This window comes from Glycine max, chromosome 1 (genome assembly GCF_000004515.6).
Source record: "Glycine max cultivar Williams 82 chromosome 1, Glycine_max_v4.0, whole genome shotgun sequence".
In the NCBI taxonomy this organism is placed as follows: Eukaryota; Viridiplantae; Streptophyta; class Magnoliopsida; order Fabales; family Fabaceae; genus Glycine; species Glycine max.
This window is the reverse complement of record NC_016088.4, coordinates 33,058,283-33,080,637: the sequence shown is the minus strand read 5'-3', so window position 1 is coordinate 33,080,637 and position 22,355 is coordinate 33,058,283. Positions and strand designations below refer to the sequence as shown.

General features: G+C 43.9%; 1 non-coding gene across 1 annotated transcript; it reads left to right on the top strand.

Annotated features, from left to right (window-relative positions):
* The first annotated feature begins 764 nt into the window (after positions 1 to 764).
* Positions 765 to 871, top strand: LOC112997922 (small nucleolar RNA R71). The gene has a single exon (XR_003262971.1). It is a non-coding gene; the product is annotated as a small nucleolar RNA R71 (small nucleolar RNA).
* Positions 872 to 22,355: the final 21,484 nt, after the last annotated feature.

Sequence of the window (22,355 nt, the reverse complement as noted above, 5' to 3'; positions counted from 1 at the left end):
GATACTCGGATTCATCCGTTTTAATTTTAAATACTTGACGATCCTGTGCGCTTTTCGGTAAACCCCCATTGAAATTTACTTGAGACAAAAATGCACAAAAAGTAACAGGAATGGGGAGTGAGCAGAGACAATGACTAATTTAGTCAGGAGTCTCTGCTTTAATCAATTACCAAGTGGATTAATCGATTACTTCTCTCTTGTTCATTTGTTCAGAGGTGAACAAGAACACTTTAATCAATTACTTAGGTCATTTAATCGAATACATTGTTCTTGAGTTATTTTCCAGATGTTGGATGAACACTTTAATCGATTACTTAGATAATCTAATCAATTACTTTGTTAATATAATTGATTACGTTGTAGATTTAATTGATTACAGATGGTTAAAACTATTTTCTCTATAAACCACAGAGTCTGTGTCGTGGTCGACAGAGGAGCATAAACCGCAGAGTCTGGCGACAAGTGCAGATTTTTGATTCATGGCCAGTTCGGTTACCAAGTTAACCAAGGCATCTAGTTTACCTTCAAGCTTCTTAGTCTCACCTGATGAAGATGAATTCGTGGCTACTTCATGCACTCCTCTAATGACAATAGCATCATTTTTGGAACTAAATTGCTGGGAGTTGGAAGCCATCTTCTCAATTAAATTTTTGGCTTCAGCAGGGGTCATGTCTCCAAGGGCTCCACCACTGGCAGCATCTATCATACTTCTCTCCATGTTACTGAGTCCTTCATAAAAATATTGGAGAAGAAGCTGGACTGAAATCTGGTGGTGAGGGCAACTGGCACATAACTTTTTAAATCTCTCCCAGTATTCATACAGGCTCTCTCCACTGAGTTGTCTAATACCTGAAATATCTTTTCTAATGGCCGTGGTCCTGGAAGCAGGGAAATTTTTTTCTAAGAATACTCTTTTGAGGTCATCCCAGCTCGTGATAGACCTTGGAGTAAGGTAATATAGCTAGTTCTTTGCCACTCCCTCTAAAGAATGAGGAAAGGCCTTTAGAAATATGTGATCCTTCAGGACATCTGGTGGTTTCATGGTGGAGCAGACAATATGGAATTCTTTCAGATCCTTGTGTGGGTCTTCACCTGCAAGGCCATGAAACTTTAGAAGCAAATGGATCAGTCTAGTTTTAAGAACATATGGGACATCCTCATCAGGGTATTGGATGCACAAGCTTTCGTAGGTGAAATCAGGTGCAGCCATTTCTCTTAGAGTCCTCTCACGGGGTGGAGGTTAAGCCATGTTCTCAGAATGTACAAAATCAGAATGTTCAAAACTATAATGCTCAAAATCACCAATAACAGAATGCTCAGGATGCTCAAAAGGTACTAAATGATGTCTAAATAATCTATGAAATGTCCTATCATTCTCAGGATCAAAGGGTTGTAAGTCAGATGGATTGCCTCTAGTCATACACTAAATTCAGCATGCACAATTAGTTGCCTTCTTATGCAAGTAACAATGTAGATTTGAACTACCGCTACCCTCAAATGATATCCAAATGACTTGAAATTTTGTGAGCAACCTTATAAAATGATTAGAAGATAGCACAAAAAATTTCAAACAGAAATTCAAAGTCTAACTATAGAAGCTAAAAATGACAAGTTAAGAAAAATAAGAGAATAATATTTGGAAAATAAATTTTTTTGACAGAATTGCAATTTTTGGAAGAAGGAGACCTCAACCGGCCTATGGCATGCTGCCACGGCATGGGAAATGTTTTTCTACCCCAAATACATATATAATAATTGCGATTCTGATAACCGGAGCAAATGTTATGGCCGTTTGAAGTTTTGACAAAAATCAAATTTGCTACTTTTTTGCAACTTCAAATCTGACCAAACTAAGGGCTCCAGCTATTTTTCCCACAAAATATGGATCAAAAGAAGTGACCACAAAAAATCCCAATTAATCCAGCAAGAAAACAAGCATAAAAACAAACCAAAACTGCCCCACAAATATAAGCACATTCTCACAATTTGGAGCACCAAAAGATGAAGAAAATATACCAATGGGAAGCTAAAAACATCAAGGATTGGATACTTACTTGTTGGAGTGAATAATAACACCAAAAATGAAAGCAAAAGGCAACCGAGAGTGGCTTGAGGGAGCAAGAACCGCAAGCCTTCGTGTTCTTTCTTTTGAATGAGGGGGGGGGGGGGGAGTTTTTGGATGCCAAAACATTCCCCTCCCTCGTTTTTATAATTTGGGTGCAGGGGTTGCTCGCCCAGGCGAGCTCAGCTCACCCAGGCGAGCTAACCTGCCATTTTTTTTTTGAGGGGAACATTGACCATGTCTTCTCCTCCCTTACGGGTTAGCGTTTGCCTACTTGAACCTACTTAAATTAGAATTAGGTGTCGATTACTTATTTAAAACAAACAATAGTAAAAGAAACTGCGAATGCAAAGGATACTGGGCTACCTTGCAGCGATGTTCTCTGCTTGTTTAGCGCCGGGAAGGGGCAACGATCGGTCGATTGTGACCCTATCCCCACTTGCATCCGTCCCTATGTACCTGCAAGTAGGAAACAAAATCCGTGGCCAATCGTGTCTGGTCATCGTCTTACCTTGGTTGATTTCCGCAGTCAACTTGTCTTGACTTCTAACCGTGACCTAAGAAGGCCCTGCCCCTGTTACCACAAAATATGCATGTGTATGTGCATGTATGAATGTTCCTAATGCGATGACTTTCTTTTAGTGAGGGCTGGTTAGATTCAATTTTAAATAAGCGCTTGGGGCACCCCATACACCGAGCGAAGAGGGCTCAAGTTATAACAAATCTAAAACACAAGGTTTGAAAACAAAGGGAGGACTGAAACCTCGCCCATCTTTAAAGAAACGAGACAAATACAGTGAATGGGAATCCCTAGAGGAAACCAAAAAGAACGAGAACAACTCAGAAGTAAAAAACATGCAACGGTCCTCTCGATTGCCCCAGACTTCAAGCGTAATATCGTTTAACTACATCGGAGTTCACGGGCGAGGGCAGCTCCTCGTAATCCATGTTGGTGAGTATCAGAGCACCCCCAGAAAAAGCTCTTTTCACCACAAAAGGTCCTTCATAATTCGGGGCCCACTTGCCTCGACTATCCTTAACAGCGTGGGACATCTTTTTCAGCATGAGGTCCCCCTCGTTGAACTTGCGCGGACGTACCTTCTTGTCGAATGCGTTCTTTACTCTTTGTTGATACAGACGCCCATGGCTCATGGCTGTCAAACGCTTACCTTCAATGAGGTTGAGTTGGTCGTAGCGTGCTTGAGCCCATTCTGACTCTTCTAGGCCGGATTCTGCTATTATCCTCTGAGAAGGAACTTCCGCCTCAAACGGGAGTACTGCTTCCATCCCATAAACTAAGGAATACGGTGTTGCCCCAGTAGAAGTTCGTACCGAGGTTCTATATCCGTGCAGGGTGAAAGGCAACATCTCATGCCAATCTTTGTATGACACTGTCATCTTTTGAACAATCTTCTTAATATTCTTATTCGCAGCCTCTACAGCTCCATTCATCTTTGGCCGATAAGGGGTAGAGTTATGATGCTGGATCTTGAAGTCTTCGCACATCTCCTGCATCATCTTATTGTTCAGATTGGTGCCATTGTCAGTAATGATCTTCCTGGGGAGTCCGTATCGACAAATCAACTCCTTCTTTATGAATCTAACTACCACATTCCTTGTGACATTAGTATAAGAAGCTGCTTCGACCCATTTGGTGAAGTAATCTATCGCCACAAGAATGAAGTGGTGACCATTCGACGCTTTGGGTTCGATGGCCCCAATGACGTCTATTCCCCACATGGAAAAAGGCCAAGGGGCGGACATAACATTCAGAGGATGTGGCGGAACATTGACATTGTCCGCGTATGCCTGACATTTATGGCATTTCCTTACATGAGCGCAACAATCGCTTTCCATGGTGAGCCAATAATAACCGGCCCTAAGGATTTTTCTGGCCATAGCATGCCCATTGGCATGTGTCCCAAAGGAACCCTCGTGGATCTCCTCAATCATGAAGTTCGCATCTTTGGCATCTACGCATCGTAGGAGGGTCATGTCGTGGTTTCGTTTGTACAGGATGGTACCACTTACAAAGAAACCAGTAGCCAATCTCCTCAACGTCCTTTTGTCATTGTCAGAAATCCCTGGTGGGTATTCCTTGTTCTCGACATACTGCTTGATGTTGAAATACCACGGTTTCCTATCCCGCTCTTCCTCTATTGCATAACAATATGTCGGCCTGCCTTGAGATTTGAATTCGATGTACGGCAGATCCCCGTGTGGGGCAAGTTGAAACATGGATGCCAGGGTGGCTAATGCATCAGTCGTTTGATTTTCTTCCCGAGGTATGTGGTGGAAGGAAATGTGTCAAAGTACTTGGCTAACCTCAAGATGTGAGTTTGATAGGGTATCAACTTCGGATCCCTAGTTTCCCATTCTCCTTTTAACTGGCGTATCACCAAAGCTGAGTCTCCATACACCTTGAGTAGTTTTACATCAAAATCAATGGCCGCCTGAACCCCGAGGGCGCATGCTTCGTACTCAGCCATATTGTTGGTACAATCAAAACCTAGCCTAGCCGTGAAAGGAATACATTGATCATCCGGGGATACAAGGACTGCCCCTACTCCGTGGCCCAAAGCATTTGACGCCCCATCGAAGCAAACAATCCATTTGTCTATGTCCTCGTGCGTCCGCTTCTCTTCAAACAGGGCCATGATATCTTCATCCGGCAACTCGGGGTGCATTGGCCGATAATCCTGGAGGGGTTGCTGAGCCAAATAATCTGCTAAGGCACTTCCCTTTACCGCTTTTTGGGTGACGTAAACGATATCGAATTCAGATAATAGTACCTGCCACCTAGCGATTTGTCCCGTGAGGGCCGGTTTTTCAAAGATGTATTTCACGGGATCCATTTTGGAAATAAGCCACGTGGTATGGCTGAGCATATACTGCCTAAGCCGATGTGATGCCCATACCAGAGCACAACACGTCCTTTCCAACATTGAGTAATTCATCTCACATGCGGTGAACTTCTTGCTCAGATAGTAGATGGCTTGCTCCTTTTTCCCAGAATCATCATGCTGACCCAACACGCACCCCATAGACTCGTCCAACACGGTCATGTACAGGAAAAGAGGTCTTCCTGTTACAGGTGGCATGAGCACCGGGGGATTCGCGAGACTCTGTTTGATCTTCTCGAAGGCCTCTTGGCAGTCACTGTTCCATAGGACCGCCTGGTTCTTACGTAACAGCTTAAAAATGGGCTCACAGGTAGGGGTGAGCTGCGAGATAAATCTCGCGATATAATTCAACCTGCCTAAAAACCCCCGAACCTGCTTCTCCGTGCGTGGTTCTGGCATTTCAAGGATGGCCTTTACTTTCTCGGGATCTATCTCTATCCCTTTCTGACTTACGATAAATCCTAGCAGCTTCCCCGACTTCACCCCAAAGGTGCATTTGGTTGGGTTTAGTTTTAATTGGTATTTCCACAACCTTCCAAACAGCTTACGCATATTGACAAGGTGTTTGTCCTCAGTCCGAGACTTGGCAATCATGTCATCTACGTAGACCTCTATTTCCTTATGCATCATATCATGGAACAATGCCACCATGGCACGCTGAAAGGTTGCCCCCGCATTTTTCAACCCGAAGGCCATCACTTTATAGCAGAATGTCCCCCATAGGGTGACGAAAGTGGTCTTCTCTACATCCTCGGGTGCCATCTTTATTTGATTATACCCCGAGAAACCATCCATAAAAGAGAAAAGGGCGAATTTGGCTGTATTATCTACCAATATATCAATGTGTGGCAGGGGAAAATTGTCTTTAGGACTGGCTCGGTTCAAGTCCCGGTAGTCTACACACATTCGAACCTTGCCGTCCTTTTTCGGGACTGGGACAATGTTGGCCACCCACTCCGGGTACCGCGCCACAGCTAAGAAACCTGCATCAAACTGTTTCCTTACTTCTTCTTTAATTTTTAAGGACATCTCGGGTTTCATTCTTCGTAACTTTTGCTTAACCGGGGAAGACCCAGGATTCAAAGGCAACTTATGCTGCACAATGTCAGAATCCAGACCGGGCATGTCTTGATATGACCACGCAAAGACATCTTGATACTCTTGAAGAAGGGTTATCAAGCCTTGACGGATAGGCACGGTCATACCGGTTCCTACCTTTACTTCTTTCTTTTCCTCCGTGGTCCCCAAGTTTACCAATTCGGTTTCTTCTTGGTGAGGCTTCATTTCACGTTCTTCCTGAGCGACCAACCTCTCCAACTCTGGTGACAGGACGTCCTCTTCCTCTTCCTCGTTTATCGTTTGGCTTATATCTCGATCGAAATCGATTGTCAAACCCTCGTTGTTAGGATCCTCAAAGAATCAACCCTCATATCTATACCAAACAAGACAAAAGAAACAAAAACATGCAAAATGATATGAGAAAAGGTGGGACCGCAAGAACAGATGAAACAAGATCTCTTTGTTTATTTAATAAGGTAGGTTTCACAAAACAAAAGAGAAAGGAAATCTATAAGCTCTAATTACATTGAATCAGCGGTATAGACTTCTGACTGGCTTATCACGCGCCAGTTCCCCACTTGGGAATCGGGGTGGCATGGTTGCACAAAACTTGGTGGGTCTTGAGGGAACTCCTCTTCTATTGCTGCCACCTCCTCCTCGGACACCATTCTAGCACTGGTGAAACACTGGCTAATATGGCCGGGCCATACCCTATCCGCCCGAAATCTTGACGGCACGTTCCTCCTCCCCTGCATCCCGGGTTCATACCCTAATCCATACTTGTATGGATTTCCCTTGATATCGACCACGTCGGCATTCCAGAGGCAGTCCTTGCCTAGACCCATTTCGGGCTCAAATCCGTTCCTGAGCATAACACGCGCCACCATTATGGCCGCATTGGAGAGAGAAGGTAGCGACAGACTTGGTTCCACAGAGGTGCAGCTCACCACCACAAAGGATTGGAAAGCCGTTTCCAATGATTCTTTTGCCGCTTCTACGTATGGTGCGGAGGAGGGGCAGCTTACTAACATGTCATCTTCACCCGACACTATCACTAAAAGTCCACCCACTGCGAACTTCAATTTCTGGTGAAGCGTTGAAGGGACAACTCCCAGGGCATGAATCCACGGTCTTCCCAAGAGGCAGCTATAGGCGGGATTTATATCCATTACTTGAAACACCACGTTGCAAGTGTGGGGGCCTATCTGAATGGGAATGTCGATTTCCCACATCACTTCCCGCCGAGTACCATCAAAGGCTCGCACCACCATCGAGCTTGGTTTTAAACGTGATGCACTAAAAGGAAGCTTTTCCAAAGTGGCCTTCGGCATTACATTTAAGCTCGATCCATTGTCGATATGTACCTTTGCGACAACGTGGTCCATACATCTCACTGACACATGTAGAGCCTTGTTGTGTCCTCTCCCCTCAACGGGAATCTCTTCTTCCGCAAACGCGATATAATTGTTGGTGGTTATATGATTAACGATGCCTTTGAAACCCTCCACTGAGATATCATGCGCTACATGGGCATTGTTAAGGACCTTCATCAACAGCGCACGATGAGGCTCGGAGTTTATGAGTAGTTCAAGCAAAGAGATCCTTGCTAGAGTTTTATTCAGTTGCTCGATTACCTTAAACTCGCTTTGTTGGATGAGGCGGAGGAACTCATGGGCCTCTTCCAAAGTCACTATTTTTCCTTGAAGTCCCTCTTTCTTTTCGGCCCCTCTTACCACTGGAGGATCTACTTCTTTCGAGGGGGTGGCTATATCTGTAGGCTCTTGGACCATGGGCGCTTTCCCTTTAGAGGGCAATTCTGCCGGGTGAGGGGAAGCGAACACCCGACCACTGCAGGTTACGCCACTGAGGCCGGTGATGTTGGTTACCTTAGTTGATAGGGAGTCAACTTCGGTTCCAAGTCTTTCGCTGGACGCGGGAGGGGTATACTTCCACGGAACGGCCTTATTACTTTGATATGCAAAAGGTGTTGGCTTGGGTGCCATTCGGGGGTATATGGGTGTGGAGCCGGTCCCCTTCCTAGTAAAACATATCACTAGGGCCTTGGGGGTTAGAGGAACCTTCTTCTCTTCCGACTGCATGCAAATTTGTGGTTCTTCCCTCCCTCCTATGGACACTTCAAGCTGCCCGCAATCCATGAGCCGCTGAAGCAATTCTTCCACCATGGGACAGGTTTCCATGTCATGCGATTCCCCGAGGTGAAACAAACATTCATCCCTTTCGTCTCCACCTCGGGAGACCATGCACGCCGCTTGCAGTGATTGATAGATGAAGCGTCTAGAAGTAACCACCTCTCCTAACCTCTTTGCCCGCGATGGCCCGTCCTCTTCGACGGCGTTCACGCTAGCCCCTCCATGACTAGCTAGCGGGTTGGTTTTAACATTTGGGCCTTCCTCCTGAAACGCTAGCCAGCCGGCACTAATCAGGTGCTGCACTTTATACTTGAACGGGATGCAAGAGTCAATATTGTGTCCGGGAGCTCCACTATGGTACACACACTTTGCACCCGGGTCGTACCACTTGGGGTAGGGTGGCTGGAAGACCTTCCCGGGTATGGCCACCACCAAATGATTCTCCAATAATGAAGGCCAAAACTCGGAGTATGCCATGGGAATAGGGGAGAAGTTATCTTTCGGGGGCGGGTGCTGTGCATATTTTTAGCTTGCGCCAGGGGCTGTATTATTAATTGGTCGGGGAGCGACTGGAGCTGTGCGTTGGGCCGACGCTCTTTCTGCTGCGGGTGGTCCTTTTACTTGAGTCGGGAGAGAATTCTCGGCTCGGATTAAAAAATTTGGGGGATTGGGCTGGTATGAGCTTTGGATATTTTGGGGTACTTTCATCCACGTCGGGGCGGTGGTGACTGCGTGGGCGTCTCCTTCTTTTTTCCTCGCGCCCACTACTGGGGCTCTTCTGTTGTTGTTGGAAGCATATTCGAACTTGCCTTTCCATAATCCAGATTCAATCCTTTCTCCGGCGAAGACGAGATCCGCAAAGTTAGCTGGCATGTAGCCTATCAGCTTTTCATAGTAGAACGTGGGTAACGTATCTACCATAATTGTCATCATCTCCCTTTCCGTCATGGGCGGTACGACTTGGGCTGCAAGATCTCTCCATCTTTGGGCATATTCCTTAATGGACTCATGCTCTCGCTTAGTCATACTCTGAAGCTGGTTCCGATCGGGAGCCATGTCCGTATTGTACTGGTACTGCCTAATGAAGGCAGTTGCCAAGTCCTTCCATGATCGGATCTGGGAAGCTTCCAGATTGGTATACCATGCTACAGCTGCACCGGCCAAGCTGTCTTGAAAGAAATGGACCAACAATTTCTCGTCCGCAGAATACGCCCCCATCTTTCGGCAATACATCCGAAGATGCCCCTTCGGACATGTCGTCCCTTTGTACTTATCAAAGTCTGACACTTTGAACTTGGGAGGAATGACGATATTGGGCACGAGACATAAATCCGCTAAATCCGAGAATGGGTAATTGCCAAGGCCCTCGACTGCTCTTAACCTCTCTTCAAGCGCCTCTATCTTTCCCTTATCTTCCGTGAAGGGAATAGATTCTTTTACGGGTGTGGGTGAGGCCGGGATATGGCGGACTATGTTCGGTTGGGGTAGTTCATGTGGGGACAGATCTTTGAGGTGGAGCAGGGGGCTGAGATGGGTATCTCCTTCCTCATCGTCTTGCCCGGGATAGTCGTCATAAGGCGGGAGTTGCCCCTCAAAAGTAGGGGCTTGGCCTAAATCTTCCGGAGTGGCATGGGGAGTGAAGTCCGGAGGAAAGCCATAAGGATAAGCTTGCGGACTATACCTTCGACCAAACACGGCCGTGTTTCTGTCTCGGCCCAGATTTAAAGCGGGTTGCAGCACCGGCTCCGCTTCCCTAACCGTACTGGAGGCGGTTGCCGTGGCTTTGTCCTCTATGGTTTTCTAGAGTTTTAACATGACCTCCGAGATGGAAGCCATTTGATCTTTTAAGGCCGATAGATCGACCTTCATCTGTTCCTGCACGCCCTCTTCATTATCCATTTTTCTGGATCGAGTGTTATAGGGGTGCCTTGGTGTTTTCTTAGTTATGATGAATTTCCAAAAGAAATAAACAAAGGTGAGTATGCCACCAAAACATGAATATGCAAATGAATGATCGGTGCACTTGGATCCACCCAAAGGTTTTTAGGTAACGTAATGAGTCCAGAACTTCTCATTTTATAAAAAGAACAAAGCTTTCATCTAGCCAAGATTATACAAAGGTGTTATAAGAGAACCTAACGATTTCTAATTATATGGGCCATCAAATCTATCATGTGTTGACAGTAATTGATTAGCCCATGAATCTCCTCGGGGGCCGTACACACTTCGGCCATGGCTTTTGCTTTGGCTAAAAGACGCGGGAGGTCTTGACTTCCATTCAAGGTCAAGGCGAACCTATCCATCCACATAGTCGCTTCTTGATGCAATGCATCAATGACCCTCCCTCTTGCTTCTTTTTCAGCGTACACTTGTGCAAAATCCTCCACTAGCTTTTGTTCATGGGCCACAGACTGGTTCAACTCTTCCTTGTATTGCCCTATGATAGTTAGCATGCTTTGCTCCGTGGCTTCCAAGTGTTGAGCCAAACTCCTTTTGGACCTCGCGCAAGCAACTAACTCTTCTTTTAAGATCATACCATGCACCCGTGACCGATCTCTCTCCCTTCTTCGGAGCTTCAGCTCATTGTTACTACCCCAAAATGCTCATCGGAATTTCTCTCGGCCATATTCCTCCTTGCGGGCCCTTTTGGTTTCTTGTTCAAGGGCTTTTGCAGTGACCGTGTTTTCCTCTTGTAACTCGGTGCACTCCTTCCAGATGTGTGTAGCAGCTGCCTTGAACTTCTCCTTGGCGAGTCTTGCCTTCCCTAACTCTAATTTTAGAGCTCGGACTTCTTCATCTTCCTCCGGAGCTTCGAAGTCCTCCTCATCGATAACTTTCAACTTGGAGAGCCAATCTAACCCCCGCGTGTGAATTCGTAGCCATCCATGATAACCTCCGATGACGCCATTACGGATGCCCCTAAGCTCCTTGTCTTTCCTCAACGGACTTCTCCACGCCTTGTGGACTCTTTGTATTGCCTTGAGACTTTGTGCGCCTAGATTCCTCACAAGGAAAGGCGAGAGACTTTCTTCGGTTGGCGCTCCCCTCATGGGGTACCCTAGTTGTCTTATGGAGAGTGCGGGATTATAATTAATACACCCCTAGTCCCTATTAATGGAACATTAGGGTAGTCCCCACACGAGAAAAGAACTCCTTCCTTACCTTCCTTCCAACGAGGAAACCAATTGATCGCGCTGCCCCCTATCCCAGCCAAATGTTGGTCCCAATCGACTCTTCCTTTTTCGGCGCACGAGCGATAGCTTTGAAGCGGACACGGGTGTCTCGTGTCTTGTTGGAATAGGTGTCAAATCAACCACACACAGAGAGTGGGTAAACAACAGACAATTCGTGCACTGTTTTTCTCACACCTCCGGTCAAAGGTGTTAAACAAATCTACCAAGATGGCCACCACTGGACTTTCCTTGCTATGGTGATATGCGAGGAAAGCATCAATGGCGGCTAAGTCTACCAAACTGTCAACGTTCAGAAAGAGGACAACCCCAAAAATCAGCAAAGCTAAAATATCCGCAAACGGGCCCCACTTCTCTTGGCTCGCCATACCCCTTGCCTTGCCTTCCAAGTATTTCCGTGGCAGGCCCACTACTCCATTGCGAGTTTGTTTCATGCGATCCAACTCTTTTGCTGAATCTCCAATCACAGCTGCAATCTTGCTCAAGGAAGGAAGAAAGCCGGAGAAAAGATACGGTTTTCTCCCCCCAAGAGGGCATCGTAATATTTCCTCAAACTCTTCAATAGTTGGAACCATTTGGAAGTCCCTAAACGTGAAACACCTCAATGGCTGGTCATAGTATTGGGCGAGGGATACGACAGCTTCCGTAAATACCTCCGCTGCGGCCAAATCTAGAATCTTCCCGTACACTTTGCGGAAGGCTTGCCTTTGGAGAGGTCGCATCAATCGTCCTAATTCCTTGAGGCTAGTGACATTTAGACTTTTAACCTTGACTTGATAAAACCTTTTGCCATTTTGATTTGTCCCCATCATTTACCTAAAAAAGGGGTGGATCAAGACTCCGACATGAATGATGCGATGCGTATGCATGAAACGGAAAGAAAACAAGAAAGAGGGGTAATTCATACATACGAGACCGTAGAGACCCAATTTTAATGCTATGTTTTGGGCATGATGGCGCCTCAACGTAGCATTAAAAAGGTTACGTATTACTCTAAAGAAACCAAACATCACTAGCAAAAACTATAAACCAAAAATGCATGAGAACGAATGGCACAGGAGCGTGTTTGCTCTTTGCCCCTATTTGGGAACCTATAGGACAATATCTAGGGGTCTCTAATAACTACTTCCCAACAATTTATAACTCACACGGCCGTTCTCTAGAGGTATCATCACTCAAGATAATAATATTGTGGCGGTATGGAATACCAGCGACAACACATTATAAAGAGAGAAAGCTCTAGATGAGGTTTCACTATTATCAAGCAAGTCGGAGACCTAGCATGATGATAGATTCACCTCCACTCCTTAAATTCCCATGAACCCGGGTATAGGGCCCCTTTTTTTTTACTCAAACCCGTGGGTGCTTAGAATGCAGTGTAAAGAATGCAAAATATACAACAATTATTTACATTTTACACAGTTCAACAAATGCACCCGCGAAGTTTCACAAATCCACAATTCCTTAAAATAGGCCTAACTCACAAAAATAATCCCCAGTGGAGTCACCAACTGTCGCAACGTGCCCTTCGCGGGCGAGCGAGGGCGAGGCTCATGGGTGCGCTTTCCAAAGGAGGAAAGATGCGCGGAGTCGCCACCAACGTTTATTTGTGGAAAACGTCGGAAAAAACCGAAGGAAACCGGTCAAAATGAAAATTCTAAGTTCGGGAGTTGTATTTACGCTTGAGGAAGGTATTAGCACCTCTCACGTTTGTCTCAAAGGACAACAACCTATTTTTTAGATTTGTGGAAATTGTGTTACCTTAACTTTTATTTCTTTTTATTTTTTGAGGTCGACAAAAGCGGGGCTTTTGCTCCTACGTACCCTCATTTGGAGAGGAAATCAGACTTACGAAGTTCTTTCTTAAGCGTGAATCAAGCGATTCTTTTTACTTGAAAGGTGATCATTTTAAGGCGTTGGACCTTAAAAATGATCCATTTTACTTGGTAAGAAACTGAAATGATAAATTTTCAAAACCCTATTTTTGTGGACGAGCTTGACTAGGCGAGTTGATTTTAGCCTTAGTTTCTCTTTAGTTATTAGTCAATTCAATTAAGAATGAGAAATCCCAAAGAGAAAACGTCTGATTGTTTTTTTTTCGCTTTATTTTACTAAAAGGAATTTTTTGATTATTATATTATTATTTTACCTCTTTTTTGATTTCCAACGTGGTTACGGCACGACCGAACGGTCGGAATTCATTTTAATCGAAATTAACGGATGATACAATTCAAACGATCGGTGGAAATTTATTTTATTTTTAGATTAGGCGAGAAATGACTTAAATAAATGGCTTAAGCACGTCAAAAGGGGGTATAAAAAGCAAATGAAAACGAGAATAAAAATACATGAAACAAAATGTGGACCACCACGGGTACATAGAATGAATTCAAAAGCTCGGTTTGAAGTACTTACCCGTTGAAGACTGAAGAAAACGAAGAACGAACGATGAATATTTGAAGAACGATCGAGAATCTTCGCATAATTACTCACGGAAACGTTACGGAAGCGCCTCGGCTTGGATTTTCTTCACGGAAACAATTTTCCTCAGCAAATTTAAGAGAATACGAAATGCCAAGAAGGCTGAACCCTTTTCTTCTTCACTCCTCCCCCTATTTATGGCAAAATAGGGGAGGAGCTTGCCACCCAGCTCGCCCAGGCGAGCAAGGTTGCTTCCTCCAGAAGCAACAGATTGCTATTTGTACCCCCTTTTTACTAAATGCACCCCTTCTATTTTTTTGGTAATTCTTTTTTCGTAACGTTACGAAACTTTACGAATTTCGTAACGATACTTATTTTCCTTCCGCAAGGTTATGAATCCTTACGGAATATATATTTACTCTTTTTTAGCTTTCGAAGAAGTTACTGAAACTCACGGATTATGCAAAAACACCTCTTTTCGATTTCCGCCACATCACGGAATTTCACGGATTGCGCTAGCCTGCTTCCTTTTGATTTCTGACACGTCTCGGGACTTCATTTTTTGTGCAACAAAGGACGCCAAGTAATCTCAAAGCGGCTAACCAAAGGTTGCATGTCATCAAGTAATAATCCCCGGACGAAATTAGGGTATGACACTCCTGAGGATCAGGAAAAGACCACATTCACCTACCCCTTCAGCACTTTTGCCTATAGGAGGATGCCTTTCGGCCTATGCAATGCCCCTGGTACCTTCCAGCGATGCATGATTAGTATTTTTAGTGACTTTTTATAAAATTGCATAGAGATGTTTATGGATGATTTCACTGTATATGGATCCTTATTTGATGTTTGTTTGAATAGATGCACTGAAACTAAACTTGTTCTAAATTTTGAAAAATGTCATTTTATGGTTGAGCAAGGTATAGTTTTAGGCCACATTATTTCCAATAAGGGCATTGAAGTAGTTCCTGCAAAAATTTCTGTTATTTCACAATTGCCTTACCCCTCTTGTGTGCGAGAGGTGCGATCTTTTCTTGGTCATGCAGGATTCTGTAGGCGCTTTATAAGAGATTTTAGCAAAGTAGCCTTTCCACTATCCAACTTGTTGCAAAAGGAGGTGGAGTTTGACTTTAATGATAAATGCAAAGAGGCTTTTGATTGCCTCAAAAGAGCACTGACTACCACCCCCATCATCCAGGCACCCGACTGGACAACCTCTTTTGAGCTTATGTGCGATGCATCAAATTATGCATTGGGGGCTGTCCTTGCTCAGAAAATTGATAAATTGCCTAGGGTGATATATTATGCTTCTAGGACTTTAGATGTTGCCTAAGAGAATTATACTATTACTGAGAAAGAGCTACTAGCCATAGTTTTTGCTCTTGAAAAATTTCGTTCTTATTTGCTTGGTGCTCTCATTATTGTTTATACTGACCTTGCAGCTTTAAAGAACTTGTTGTAGAAGGCTGATTCAAAGCCTAGGCTGATCCGATGGATGCTCTGGCTCCAAGAATTTGACTTGGAGATCCGTGATAGGAGCGGAGCACAAAATTTAGTTACTGATCATTTGAGTCGGATTGAACATGTGTCTGATGAGGACTCACCCATTCGGGATGATTTCCCGGATGATCATTTATTTTCTCCTATTTCTTAACCCTTTTTGCACCATTTTAAATACTGATTAGTCTTGTCAAATTTATTAGGTAGTTTTATTATTTGGGTCCATTCAGCTAATTTGATGTTTTTAATCTAATTTCAGGAATTAATGAAGCATTGGGCTTGAATTTAGCATTGGGCTTGGACTTGAAGAGGGCAGACTAATTTATTCTACAAAATTAGATCTTGTCTTATCTTATCTTATCTAGATATTATTTAGATTTGATCTCATCTAGATATTATTTCATCTAGATCTTATCTTATCTAGATTTGATTTGATTTTACTTATAGGCTTGGATTTAAAACATATTTGTAAGCTTTGGGGCTGAAAAAACTATATAACAGCACCAAGGTTCTAGTTTAGCTCTCTCTCTTTCTCTCTCTCCTCTCTCTCTCTTCTATTTTTCGTTTTTAGTTTTAGTCTCCTCTCTCTCTTTTATTTTCGTTTTTTTACAATTCCAGTTCAGACTTTTAGTTTTATCAATAAAATTTCGTTGTCTATTTGATTAATGGAAGGCTAAGTCCGTAGCGTTGTTTTCTCTTGAGGATCAAGCACAGTTCTCTTTGAGGTTCTATTATTACTGTTAAATTCTGTTCAGTTTTTCCTCTTCACTAATTACTCTGAATTTGTTGCTATTAATTCATGCATGCTTAGTGCTTGATTAATTGTCTCTGCGCTTAATTTACGTTCATGCTTAATGATTGTTTATGAGTAATTGGTGTGTGTGATGCTTAATCACATAATGAATGCTTTATGTTAAATTTCACTTCGTAATTTAATTTAGGGTTGGATTAAGTGGTTGAACTGATAAAGGATAAATTCTCGCAACCTAGGATAAGAGACTTGCTTGTGAACCAAGGGGAAGCAACATATTTTAATTATGATAATTTCTAATTCAATTTTACTCGCTGTTTAATTTACAAAAGCAAACAACCCTCCCCCCCAATTTGTTACTATTTCCTATCATACAATGCTCAATGGAATGCCCTGGATCCCCTCCATGATAAGCACATGTTGCATTCGAGTTATATCCTCAGGAAAATGGAGGTTAAGGAATCTTTGCTGGGATTATGGCTACCATTACATTATTGAGTAGATATGGGACTAAGTTGGCATACGACACCGGAATTGGGGTGAATTCTACAGCCTTCTTTTCTGGAAAATTCCTTTCCTGCTTGGTGTTTTGGTTTGTATTAAGGGTGGTGTTTGGCCTCGGATATGCAGTGTTAGTCGATGAATACAACTAACTTTTGTGTATAAAACCTGTGTATATTGTATCAAACTTTCCCAATTTATAGTTGTTTTGTAATACTATAAGTACTTTTTGTTAAATATAGGTAATAGATAAATTATACATTTGTTTTGTGCGTTTAATAATCAAATTCTCTCAATTTCAGGTTAAATAGGCAACTTTGGCAAAGTGTTGTTTTTCACTCTTTCGCTAAGCCAAGCTGCTGGCTTAGTGAGAATTCGCTAAGCGCAACCTTCAGTGGCTAAGCGCGAGGAAGAATCCAGAAGAAGATGAGCTGTCAAGTTCGCTAAGCGCACTGCTCCAGGTCATCAAGCGCACTGCTTCAGCTCATCCACTAATCGAAACAAGCACGCTAAGCCAGAATCCACTTATGCGCGCTAAGCGATCCAGATCTACACTAAGCGCACGAGCACGAACAAGGCCACCTATTTAAGCCTGAAATCAGATTTGCAAAGGGAGTTTGGCATTTTTCTTGAAGAAGTCTCTGCATGCACGAGAGTCTGGCCTTAGCTTGAAGCTTTTGCATGTTTAGGAAGTTCTAGAGAGAGAAAGGTTCAAGTTCCAGAGAGTTTTGAGAGATTTTGTTGTGTGAAGATCTGCAGAGAAGCGAGTTCGAAGCGGAAGCCATTCTGAGAGCTTGAGATGAGTTTGTGAGTGATTGTGAGATCCTAGAGGTGAAGGAGACATCCTCACCACTTGTGTTTTTTTAGTCTTTCATCTTGTTCTTCTCTTTATTGTAAAAGAGGTTTTCGGACTATGGACAGCTAAATCCTATGTTGGATCTTCCCTGTAGGTACCTGATGTAAATATATTTCTATCTATGTAATGATGCTATGTGTGTTCTTTGTGCTATCTGCTTTTCATTCCAGTGTGCTTTTACCTTGATCACGTAGATGCATGCTTTGTTAGGGTCATTCAACAGTGGGAACTGGTCTGATTCTAAAGTCCTTGATAGTACGGGACTAAGTTGTTGTGCTATCAAGAGGGAGCGGGGTACGAGAACTTAGTTGTGTATGTTTGTCTTAATGCGGTCTTGGTAGAGTTTAGTCTTACAAGAGGAATCTGCGGATGAGGCTTGATCAGGACTAGGCTAGGCTATCATGAGGAATTGGGGTTGTCGCAACCTACCCTTCGGCGGGAGGACAACGCGAGGGCTCACGGGAGCGTCTTCCAAGAAAGGAAAATGCGCGGAGTCGCCACCAATGTTTATTCGAAGAAAACGTCAGAAAAAATTGGAAAGGTGCGGTCTACGAACTTTAATCGTGAAAGGTTCGGGAGTTGTTTTTACGCACGGGGAAGGTATTAGCACCCCACGCGTCCGTCACAAAGGACGACAGCCTTTAACCAAGCGTGGAATATCATGTCTTCGATTTGTTTTATTTTCCCTTTCTTACGTTTTTATGTCTTTTTATGCCTTTTGTATTTTTTTATCTTTTTGTGGTCGACAAGGGTGTTTCCCTTGCTCCTACGTATTCCTCAATTGCGATAAGGAAATCAGACCTACGTAGTTCTTTGAGAACTAAACGTTGGTTAAGTTGTTTTGATCTTTTTTCGCAAGATCGATTTTAACCGCACAAAAGTCGTTTAAGGTGTTGGACCATTTAAACGATCTTTTGATTCTTTTGAAAGGAGAGAAACGTTAAGGTGTTGGACTATTAATGATCTCTTTGTTTTTTGAAAGGAGAGAAACGTTAAGGCATTGGACCATTAACGATCTCTTGGTTTTTGAAAGGAGAGAAACATTAAGGCATTGGACCATTAACGATGTCTTGGGGTGGTCGACAAAAGCGGGGCTTTTGCTCCTACGTATCCTCATTTGCGATGAGGAAATCAGACATATGTAGTTCTTGCAAAAGCGGTAAAGTTACATGTTGATTTCATGCTTTTGAATGATCCATGTTAACCGATAAAAGCAAAGAGGACCGTTTAAGGCGTTGGACCTTAAAACGGTTTTTAGTGATTTTTGCGGACAAAGCTTGATTTGTGAGTTGATTTTAGCCTTAGTTTCACTTTGGTTATTAGTCAATTGATCCAAGGAAACTTCCAAAGAAAAACGTCCGATCGATTTTTTTGATTATTTTATTCAAAGATATTTTGATTATTTTATTATTATTTTTTTCAAGATATTTTGATTATTTTATTATTATTTTGCCCTTTTTTGGTTTAACCGTGGTTACAGTGTAAACGATCAGTTAGATTTTGTTTTAACAGTGATTAAACGAGATTACAACGCAAATGATCGGTTGAAATTCATTTTATCATTTATTAGACGAGACAACGACTTAAACGATCAGTTAAAGCTCATTAAAAACAGAAGAAAAGAAAACCGAAATTGAACGAAATGAATATGAAAGCTAAAAAAACAAGAAATGAATTGAAAGTCTCAAATTCGAAAACTTACTCGTTAAAGTACGAAGAACGAACGAAGAACGGATGAAGAACGACGGAAAACCTTCACGGAAATGTCTCGGAAGCGTTATGGAAGCACCTCGACTGAAATGCATAGCCAAGGGGGTTAGGGATCTTTGGAATAGCCTCCCTTCTTCCTTAAGAAACCCAGCTTCCAAAATATTCTGGAAGGCCTAAATTCGAAAATTTGAAAAATGCTATTTGCACCCCCATTTTGATAAGTTCACTCCCCCTCTTTCGTAATTTACGGAAAAGTTATGGAAGCATATAGGACTTGATTTTCTTTTTTTTCCTCTTCCCTTTCAGCAATATCAACTGAAATATGCTTACCCAAGATTTTTGGAAATTTTACGGAAGCATTACGGAAGTCCCGAAAGCCATTTTTTAACACAACAGGGGAGGTGGTTGCTGCCCAGCTTGCCCAGGCGAGCTAGGTTACTTCCACCTTAAGCAAGGAAATGCCCAGAATCCTCTAGAAGCGCCTAGATTTGATAATTTCTATTTGTACCCCCATTTTACTAAATACACCCCTTTTTTGTGTTTTTTTATTGATTTCTTTTCGAAACGTTGTGAAACTTTATGGATTATGCAACGATGCTTGTTTTTCCTTCTGGAATGTTGTGGGACTTTACGGATTGTGCAAAAATGCTTCCTTTCGACTTCTAGAACGTTGCAGAACTTCACAGATTACCTAACGATGGGTGTAGAGTACCTCGAGGCAGTCAAGCGAAGATTGCATGCCACAAAACAATGGTCCCCGGATGAAATTAGGGTATGATAGTTGCCCCTCTTTACTTATCTTTTATTGGAGATAAAAGCGAAGTAAATATAAGACACTAATTTCGTTCGAGCGGAACATTATTCGGCCAGTCAATATCCCGACCAGCGGAACCTGTCATTCAAAAAGAAAGAAAAGGCATCAAAAGTGTCAACAAAACTTCAGTGTCTTTGAAGCGATAAAGCGGGACAACCACGACACTTCCCTATGCCATCGAACTTGATCGTCCCTGCCCATTAGAGAAGAATCTCGTGCGTCGTCGGGTTTGAATGTCGTCGGACGACAAAAGCAAAAACCTGCAAAAATTTTGACAATAATCAGAATCGAACGACCAACATCATTTGGAGACTGTCAAATTCGTTCCCTTCGGTTGACGAAAGGTGCGGATGACCATGCAGTACCCCCGCATGTCATCGGACTTGCTGTCTCTAGATGACGAAAGGTACAGAAGACGGCGTTAGTCTCTGCACGTCAACGAGCTCATTTGCCCCTGGTTGACGAAAGGTGCAGAGGATGACGTTAGTCCCTGCACGTCAACGGGCTTGTTTGCCCCTGGTTGACGAAAGGTGGAGATAACCATACGGTACCCCCACATGTCATCGAACTTGCCGTCTCTAGATGACCAAAGGTGCAGAAGATGGCGTTAGTCTCTGCACGTCAACAGGCTCGCTTCCCCCAAGGTTGATGAAAGGTGTAGAGGATGACGTTAGTCCTTGCGCGTTAACAGGCTTGTTTGCCCCTGGTTGACGAAAGGTGCGGATAACCATACAGTACCCCCGCATGTCATCGGACTTGCCGTCTCGGGATGACAAAAGGTGCGGATAACCATACGGTACCCCCGCATGTCATCGGGCTCGTCGCCTCGGGATGACAAAAGGTGCAGAAGACGACGTAAGTCTTTGTGCGTCAACGGGCTCGTTTGCCCTTGGTTGACGAAAGATGTAAGAGACGACGTTAGTCTCTGCACGTCAACGGGCTCGTTCGCCCCTGGTTGACAAAAGATGCGGATAACCATACGGTACCACCGCATGTCATCGGGCTTGCCGCCTCAGGATGACGAAAGATGCGTATAACCATACGGTACCCCCGCATGTCATCGGACTTGCCATCTCGGGATGACAAAAGGTGCGGATAACCATACGGTACCCCCGCATGTCATCAGGCTCGTCGCCTCGGGATGACAAAAGGTGCAGAAGATGATGTAAGTCTCTGCACGTCAACGGACTCGTTTGCCCCTTGTTGACGAAAGATGCAGGAGACGACGTTAGTCTCTGCGCGTCAACGGACTCGTTCACCCCTGGTTGACAAAAGATGCAAATAACCATACGGTACCCCTGCATGTCATCGGGCTTGCCGCCTCAGGATGACGAAAGGTGCGTATAACCATACGATACCCCCGCATGTCATCGGGCTTGCCGCCTCGGAATGACCAAGGTGCGGATAACCATACGGTACCTCCGCATGTCATCGGGCTCGTCGCCTCGGGATGACAAAAGGTGCAGAAGACGATGTAAGTCTCTGCACGTCAACGGGCTTGTTTGCTCCTGATTGACGAAAGGTGCAGGAGACGACGTTAGTCCCTGTATGTCAACGGGCTCGTTCGCCCCTAGTTGACAAAAGATGCGGATAGCCATACGGTACCCCCGCATCTCATCAGGCTTGCCGCCTCAGGATGACGAAAGGTGCCGATAACCAGATGGTACCCCCACATGTCATTGGGCTTGCCGCCTCGGGATGAAGAAAGGTGCGAATAACCATACGGTACCCCGCATGTCATCGGGCTCGTTGCCTCGGGATGACAAAAGGTGCAGAAGACGACGTAATTCTCTGTGCGTCAATGGGCTTGTTTGCTCCTGGTTGACGAAAGGTGTAGGAGATGATGTTAGTCTCTGCGTGCTACTGGACTCTGAGTCTGACGGATAGCAAAAGAGTGTGTGTGGGTTACCGTATAGGGCGTCTCTACGTGCCAACGGACTCATGGGTCACGATAGCGAAAGGTGGGGCGGTTGACAAAAGCGGGGCTTTTGCTCCTACGTATCCTCAATCGCGATGAGGAATTCAGACCAACGTAGTTCTTGCTTTTGTGATGTGTGAGACTAAAATAGTCTCTACCGGGAGATGCTGACATCTCTAGAAAGGGTGCAGATGACCACATTGGCCTTTGCTTGTCAATCGAACTTGGGGTCTCCGAATGACGAGGTGTGGATAACCGTAAGGTGTCTCCGCATGCTACTGAACTCTTGAGTCATGATAGCAAAAGGTGGGGCGGTCGACAAAAGCTACGTAGTTCTTTCTTGTGAGACTAAAATAGTCTCGGTGTTCTTTAACTAAAATGCGAACGTGCTTTAGTAAAGAAGCAAAACTTCCAACTGATCAGAGCAAAATATGATTTTTTCCTTCTTTTTTTTATGAAAAACAATGTGTTTATCGGGGAAGGAGAGTATGCTGATAAAATTTTCTCATAACCACAAAT